The following is a 9,029-nucleotide window of genomic DNA, read 5'->3' on the forward strand; positions in this document are numbered from 1 at the left end:
TATCGCCATGTATTACCATGTATTGCCACGTATAGCTATGTACTGCCATGTATAGCCATGTATTGCCATGTATTACCATGTATTACTATGCATTACCATGTATCGCCATGTATTGCCATGTAATGCCATTTGTAGCCATGTATCGCATGTATAGCCATGTACTGCCATGTATCGCCATGTATTACCGTGTATTGCCATGTATTACAATGTATTACCATGTATCGCCATGTATAGCCATGTAATGCCATTTGTAACCATGTATTGCATGTATAGTCATGTACTGCCATGTATCGCTATGTATTATCATGTATTGCCATCTATAGCCATGTAGTGCAATGTATAGCCATGCATTGTCATGTATTACTATGTATTGCCATGTATAGCGATGTAATTTAATTGTAATTTCAATTTAAGAGCTGGGAAAGTTCGCTTTCACCATCCCTCCCTGTTCTCGTAATAGTCTTATTCATCTTAATGACAATAATACCGAGTCTGGTAAGGGCCATGTAAATTTGCTCTGTCATTTTCTGATTTCGACACCTTATTTTTGGCCATTTTTTTTTCGACTTTTATTTTGACCGGTAGTTATCTGCGAGCCTAGATACTCTTAAGTTAATGCAAACTTGAGGCAATTCCATATGAGAGCCAAACAAAGGCTAAGATTTCTTGATGTTAAAGTCTTAAATGAAAGAATCCATCGATAAGATTATCCTACATTAACGGTGTGTTACCATGTATTTCCATGTATAGCCATGTATTACCATGCCATGTCATGTGTAGCCATGTATAGCCATGTATTACTATATATTACCATGTATTACCATGTATTGTCATGTATAACCATGTAATGTTATGTGTAGCCATGTATTGCCATGTAGTACTATGTATTACCATGTATAGCCATGTAATGCCATGTATAGCCATGTATTGCCATATATTGCCATGTATCGCCATGTATTACCATGTATAGCCATGTATAGCCAAGTAATGCGATGTATCGCCATGTATTACCATGAGTTGCCATGTATTACTATTTATTACCACGTATTGCCATGTATAGCCATGTAATGCTATTTGCAGCCATGTATCGCATGTATAGCTATGTACTGCCATGTATCGCCATGTATTACCACGGATAGCCATGTACTACAATGTTTAGCCATGTATAGCCATGTACTGCCATGTATCACTATGTATTACCATGTATTGCCATGTATAGCCATGTAATGCGATGTATAGCCATGCATTGCCATGTATTGCCGTGTATTACTATGTTTTGACATGTATAGCCATGTAATTTGATTGTAATGTCAATTTAAGAGCTGGGTAAGCTCGCTTTCATCCCCCCCTCCCCGTTCTCGTAATAGTTTTATTCATCTTAATATCAATACTACCGAGTCTGGTAAGGGCCATGTAAATTTGCTGTGTCATTTTCTGATTTCGAGACCTTATTTTTGGCAATTTTTTTTTTTACTTTCATTTTGACCGGTGGTTATCTGCGAGCCTAGATACTCTTAAGTTAACGCAAACTTGAAGCAATTTCATATGAGAGCCAAACAAAGGCTAAAGGCTAAGATTTCTTGATGTTAAAGTCTTAAATGAAAGCATCCATCTATAAGATTATCCTACATAAACGGTAAATACCTTGGTAGATCTGCTTTAGTTAGAGGCAATAAACCAGTTACTACAATGTTGCTGCTATTTTCTGCAATTGACTACGTCTCTGAGCCTGCAGCAATGAAAACAGTTGGAAGAAAAAGTGGCAAGAGAAAGACGTGAAAAATAACATGCTACGAAAAAAAATTGCAAAAAAATACAATGTCGCGAATAAAAAAAGTCGCGAAACCAGGAAACAAGAATGTAAATTTGCATAACCCTTACAGGGCTGCGTGCAATACAACAATGCTTTAAATAGTCCTACAATGTAGATTATTATTATTATTACTATTCTTACATTTCAAAAGCATGCTTTTTTCAGATATTAAGCCTTCATTTTTGTTTGAAATCAAACGTACTCCGGAGTTATACCTTAAGCTGTTATGTGTTTTATCAACTAAGACAGTATCTATTTATCCTTAATATTAAAAGGCTATTCTAAAAAGTTCTGAAAGACGTCTCGATTACCTGTAGAGTGAGATTTCATTCTCTTTCAAATACACCTTACAGAATCTATTTTAATGGAATTTTGCAACACATTTTTAAACCAGGTCGTGAATCCCTGTAGTATTCATAATTGACTCGTGCAAAGAATGTTTCTCTTTCAAATGAGACAATTTTCCAGCTATTCTTGATAATGATTTATACGTTATAGCCATGCCAATCACCTTTACTTTATCAGAAGATACAGCAAAATTATACAATTCTGCGATGTTTTTAGAGTTCAAGACAACACCAGAACTGTCAATTACCTCTATTACAACAGAAAGGAAGATGCTCTCTAGCTTTGTCCATGGACCACTAGATGCAGTGAATCCCTGTTTCGCTAAGTAATCAGCCCCTCTCATTCGTTCCTATGTTTGTGGATTTGTCCTTTTTCGCTTGGTTGGTGTGGTGTTGGAGCAACATTTGTCAGGGCAGTCCTTGCCATTTCCACAGTTTGTGCACCTACAGACGCTATCGCATTTTACTCCAACGCGTAAACAAGGACATCTCGACTTTCTCTCAACGTGATCTTTGCAGGAAACCCGCCTTGCTTTCACCTTGTTCAATGATCTGCAGGTACAACCTTTACGCTTACTGACTGCTCCCTTTTCCTGTAAACCTTGATTATTAGAATTTATACATCTACAGAGACGAGTGCAAGTTTGCTGATTCCTTAAGCAGGAGCACCTTGATTTGTCAGATTCCGTGCAGGATGCAGTATCTGTCACCCCTCGAGACTTATACATTAACCCACAGCAACAACCTGTCTTTTTGTTCTGGCTGTTTGACACGTTTTGGCACCCCATCTCTGATAATAAAAAAATATTAAAACATATATATTTGGGACATATATTCAAGAGACATATACACGTAGGTGAAATTTATATTTGTTACCTCCATCCATTAAACCTTCATTCAGGTGACATCTTAGCTGTCATAACGTGACTGACCACGTACTTTTTATGTTATGTCTAACTCATCTACTCTTCCCTTTTTGTCGAACCTTATTTTTTTACTTTATCTATACCAGCTATCGCGCATGTGTCAGTTGTGAACTCTTCATAGCTCTAGCCAATCATGACGCAATTAGTATGTAAATAGTATAAGTAGTACAGTTGACGTAATAATCGTGGTTATATTACACTTCTGAAGATGGCCGTGAAGTTTCACAGTAGTTAACATGTCATGTTTTGGGTACTGTAGTACACTTTGTCTATATGTGCTTTCTTGAATAAAGACGAGATTTTCTCAATACTAAGTAATAATAAAGATGTTTAATCGACACATTCTCGCATTAAAAATGAATTAATGTGTTTACAAATTTGTTCGGGAAATTACAAACACTAAGTGGGACTGGGTTTACAAAATAATTAAAAATCGTAAAACCTACAAGAGTTATATAAATTTCAATCATAGCTACTAAAAAAAGTTATACTAAGAATTTAATTTTTAAAATTTAAACATTTAACAGTTAATTTTTGAAGGATGTTGTGTTTGCCATTAGGACAGTACTAGGGAAAAAGCTTCGCCTAAAACGCTCGGTTTTACATTTAAAAGACGTCCAAGAGTTAGAGTTTCTAAGGGAGTAGTCATGGGCAGTAGACCTTATCGGGGTTAGATGTTTTGACAAGGGTCCGCTTTTGGTAATTTTATCAAAAGCCCTCATACAGAGTTCATTGCACCTGTCTTCAAGTCTAGTGATTTTAGCACGTCGTAGGGCTTCCTAGTACGTGGATTGAGGGTATATTATCCTTAAAGCTCGCATTTGGACCCACTCTATTTCACTAGACAGGTAGGCGGGAAGGGCGTTATGCCAAACCACGCAACAGTACTCTAGGATAGAACGTACAAGAGCAACGTAGATAACAAGGAGATCAGCCGCACTGACGCCTCCTCTACGTAGAACACAGATAATGTGCAGACGCTTGGATGCCATGGATACAATCATACAGGTGTTCTCATTCCATTTCAGATTGTCCTGGATAACCAAACCTAGAACCTTGTGCAAACGAACTGCTTCAAGTACTTGTCCATCAATTTGTAAGGGTGGTAGTTGAGGGGTCGCTATAAAGAAACACACGTAGCTCTTTACACTTTTTAGCATTAAGCTTCATCAGGTTCATCGAAGCCCAGGAGCTGACAGTGTCTAATGTAGACTGAATGGACGCACCACTGTTCTTATTAAGACATTCCGAAATAGAAACATCATCTACAAACTTCCAGAGATTCGTCTCAGGAGTGAGTATGGATAAGTCATTGATCATGATGAGAAATAGAATAGGGCCCAGTTTAGTTCCCTGGGGTACACCAGCATTGACTGGCAGCCAATCCAAAAATGCTTCTCCAATTTTTACGCGTTGTCTCCGGTCTGAGAGGAAACTAATGATCCATGGTATACGACACCATCGAACACCTAAATCTACCAGTTTTTTAATCAGTACGTTGTGACTAATACGGTCAAAGGCTTTTGAAAAGTCCAAGAAGGAAAGACGGAGGTGTTTATTAGGTGAATCTAGATGGGACAACCAGGTGTGCATCATGTCGAGGAGGCAAAACGAGGTGGATGTACCTTTTAAGCAGCCAAACTGGTTAGGGGCAATCCTATTCCTGATATCGTGAATCATCCACGCGACCACAAAGTCCTCTAAAACCTTAGACAAACAGGGATATAGGTCTGAAATCACCTTCATTTGTAGGAGACTGGATCTTTGGGATTGGTGTAATGTTTGAACCTTTCCAAATAGCAGGAACAATTCCAGAAGCAAGGGATGCGTCTAAAATTGTGGTAACAGGTTCCGCTAATTCATAGGCGAATTCTTTCAAAATACGACATGGCACATTGTCAGGTCCCTGGGCTTTGAAAGGCTGAACTGCCAAGAGCTTCCTGCAAACTTCATGAGGTTGGATAGTTGGACACAAGTCTCGGCCGGCAAGAAAGCTGGTATTGTAGTGGCATCCAAAGATGGAGTGTCCTCATTAATGGAAACATAAAATTGGTTTAAGGTGACAGCTAACTCCATCTCATTCAGAACTTTACGATCACATTCCAGCGAGTAAGACGATGCTTTCTCGGACCTGATGGTCAGTCTATTGACAGCTCCCCACCACCTGTGGCAGTCGTCTTTCCTTAAATGCTGGACTTTGTTTTTATAGTATGCTTTCTTCCCTTCAGCAATTTCTTGTTGTACTTTGTGCCTTAGTGACCGCCACGGGGGCAAGTTTAGACTGTGAAAGGCTTTCTGTCGATCTTCAATTAACAATTTAATGGCTGATGTTATCCAAGGCTTTTGACTATGGTTACACTTTAAGGTTTTCAGGGGGAATATATGATCCACCGCTTCAGTTAGCTGTGATGTAAAGGTAGCAGTAAAATCGTCAGCAGTTGGAGTGGAACCAAGTTCACTATTCCAGTCATTTGCGGTTACCCAACTCCCAAAAACGTCAATACCAGACTGGGGGTACCGACGTACCAAACGCTTAGTAGGCTTTGCGTGTGTAACTTTTCCCAAACTAGGTAACCATTGTACAATGCTATGAACGCTTGATCCTAGTGGAGCCAAAATGCGCGGACTCATATATTTGTTATGCAAATTTGTGACTATAAGATCTAAAATGGCAGAGCGTCTAGTCGGTAATTGCACAACTTGTTTTAAGTTATGAGTAGACAGGAGTTGTGAAATATCAAAATCATTGAAATCACCAAGAACAACAACCCCACAGTCTGGGTACTTATTCTCAAAAAGTCAATGGTATTAATTAAATATTCATTGAGGCTTCGGTGATCTTCTGCGGGGAGTCCTGGTGGATGATAAACCACGCACACAGCGATTCCTGAAAGTGGTCTTGGTAGCCGGTTAGGGCATAACCAGACCCATAAGCATTCAAAATTGGGGTTTTCCAGGTCCAGCAGATGTCTACAAGGTATGTCTTGAGCCAGATAAACGCAAACACCACCCCCTCGACTGTGCACCCAGTCTCTTCACAAAATGTTATAACCACAAATCGACAAAAGGTGATCTTCAAAATCCCCATTCAGCCATGTTTCAGTAATTGCCACGAAATCAACTACGTTTGTACCCAGCAACGCACTTAACTCATCAAGCTTCGGGAGAAGAGAGCGTGCGTTAGCCAAACAGAAACTGGGTAATGAGCTTTGTTTGGGTCGACTGTTGTTCATGCTTTTGTCGTCATTCATTGATTCATTGATTCATTCATTTATTTTGCCATTAACCAGAAATACAGCAACAGTATACAGAAATACATTAAAGATAATATACAATATTCCAATTAAGTTATTTACAAGATTAAATGTGGTAAAGGCCGCAAGGAAGCCTATATAGAAGCCGGGGGCTTATAAACTATAGGCTTCCTGGAACTATAGGATAAACCATACAGGTTAAGGGTACTGAATGAAAATTTGGATTCATTTTTTAAAGAAGAAAAAAAGAAAGAAGAGAAAAAAGAAAAGAGAGGGTATGTAGCTCAACAAAGAGTCAATTTAACTAAGAAAGAAGGAATTTTTTAAGTCTTTTGCCAAACAAACTGATACTTTCACCGTTTTGAATTTCCCGACTTAGCGAGTTGAAAAACGAAGGACCTTGAAACCGAATTGAGAATTTTCGAAAATTAGTTCGACAATGAGGTATATAGAAAAGGCTGAAATTTCTTGTATTATAAGAATGTATCTGGCTTGCAAGAGTAAACATATCACGAAAATAATTTGGAAGTAAGCCTCTTTTAAAAAGATACATAAATTTACCTATTTGGTATAAATAAATGTTCAAGAATTTTAAAATCTCCTGCTCTTTAAAAAGAACACCGGTATGAGCATCAAAAGAAACTTTAGATGTTATTCTGATTATCTTCTTTTGCAGAATAATAATCCGATTTAAATTAGACTGATATGTCGATCCCCACACTGAAACACAATAAGTTAAGTAAGGGTAAACTAAACTATAGTACAAGGAGCGCAAGGAAGTTTTGGGAAGGCAAAAACTTCACGTATAAATAATGCCTATTGATTTTGATATTTTTCTAGAAACGCTAAGAATGTGAGGCTTCTATGACAAATGCTCATCGAGGATAACACCCAAAAATACTGTTTCTTTCATACGTTCAATAACATTGTTGTCAATTTGAATAGATATGTCAAGTGTTTGCCTCCTTTGGCGTGGTCTAAAAACCATAAAATCGTCTAATCGTCTATAAAGTCGTCTAGTTTGATCTGAATGCAATTTCGAGGTGTTGCTGTTTTGTTGCATTTACGAAAATTATCATAAAACAGCACGTGAAGATATTTATTTTCATGTGGTACTTGAGGGCGTTGTGTTATTCTAACGGGAATCATTGCGGAACGCTGGACCATGGCTGAATTATTGTGTTGGTTAGTAGCATATTCTCCTGGAGAAAAAACAATACAGTTATTGCAATTATAAGATGGCAAAAACCTTGATTTTCGTAGTGAGCTATTTGTTTTAAAACGTTGTGTGCTAATGACCGGTATCGGAGATAGATTCTGGTTAAAAGCAGTATTCCATAGTGCAAGATTTTGTAATCGAAACATCAGCATGTTGATGATTGCTGGCAATCGGTCAGTTTTACCCAACTCAGTCAACCTGGCGGTCGAATATGTAATTCTGTTGGATTTTTCCACCGGTGCGGGTGTAAACCACTGTCATTTGTGTGGGAAAACAAGGAGCCGTCAGGGTTAACGTTGTCCCATTGGTTAACAGCCCCAAAAGTTTGAATTTTTCTATTCAAAAGAAAGAAGGTTGCAAACCATGTAGAACCTTCACCGCACCCTCTGTTTCTGAATTTCTATTTCTTCAAACAACAATACGACGGTGACCAGAGAAAATTTCGAAAAAAACCCGTTGATACCAATAGACCAAAAAAAGTGGCCGTACTAACTAGGTGACTGTATTAACGAGGCTTTTTTTAACAAGAAAATGAAAATGAATAGTCGTTTTTGCCAGGCATCTAAAAAATGTGATCTTAATAACGAGGTTACCGTATTGACCGTGGTGGCAATAAGGCGGGGCTCCACCGTAGTTCATCACACTTTTGCGCATGATCTCTTCAGTAGAATTTGTACCACTCAAGAAACCTATATCATTACAGCTATAAATATAATGTTCCTCACCTCGAGTAGCATCATAGTGTCCAGGCCCAGAATGGTTATGCTATGAAGATGGCCATTTTGTTGCAAATTGTTGACAGAACAAATGGTATAAATGAGGCGCCCGGAATAGATGTTATCTAAACTATTGAGGTCTCCAGAAGGTTGCTACATGCAAGAACGCAAAGATCTCCAAGGGAACTGTTGAACCATCCTGATACAGAGAACTTCAATAATTCCTCATTTATATTGAAATCCACAAAGTTCCTGTATTGTTCAATATTTTCTTCTATTTCCTTGTAAAATAGTCACCTTAACAACTTTGCTTCTTCATTCAGAGATGCTTGAAAGCCAAGGCGATCTAAATGTCGCCGCAATTCAGCATTATTTTCATTGCTGCTGAGCATTAACTTGTTTCTCTCCTTAACGATGCTTGTAGCCAACGCACCAGCAATAATATAAGTCGTAAAAGAGTTTTAATTCAACTGGAACAACTCGAACTCTTAACCTTATTTACATGATGTTGCCAGTGGTTTCTATGATAAAGTAACAAACATAATACATTAAGAGCGGAACGACTAATTACAACAATGGAAATAACGTAGGAAATACAGGTAACATAGGAAATACGAGATAAACGAAGACAGAGGACATTACCTGACGATTTGGGAATACGGCGAGTGAAGTAAGATAAAGAACGTATCGTAGTTGTAACAGCTAGCGAACTCGAGCAAGATACTTTACAATTAGCATAACCCGCGCGAAAGTC

This window comes from Porites lutea, chromosome 1 (genome assembly GCF_958299795.1).
Source record: "Porites lutea chromosome 1, jaPorLute2.1, whole genome shotgun sequence".
NCBI classification, from domain to species: domain Eukaryota; kingdom Metazoa; phylum Cnidaria; class Anthozoa; order Scleractinia; family Poritidae; genus Porites; species Porites lutea.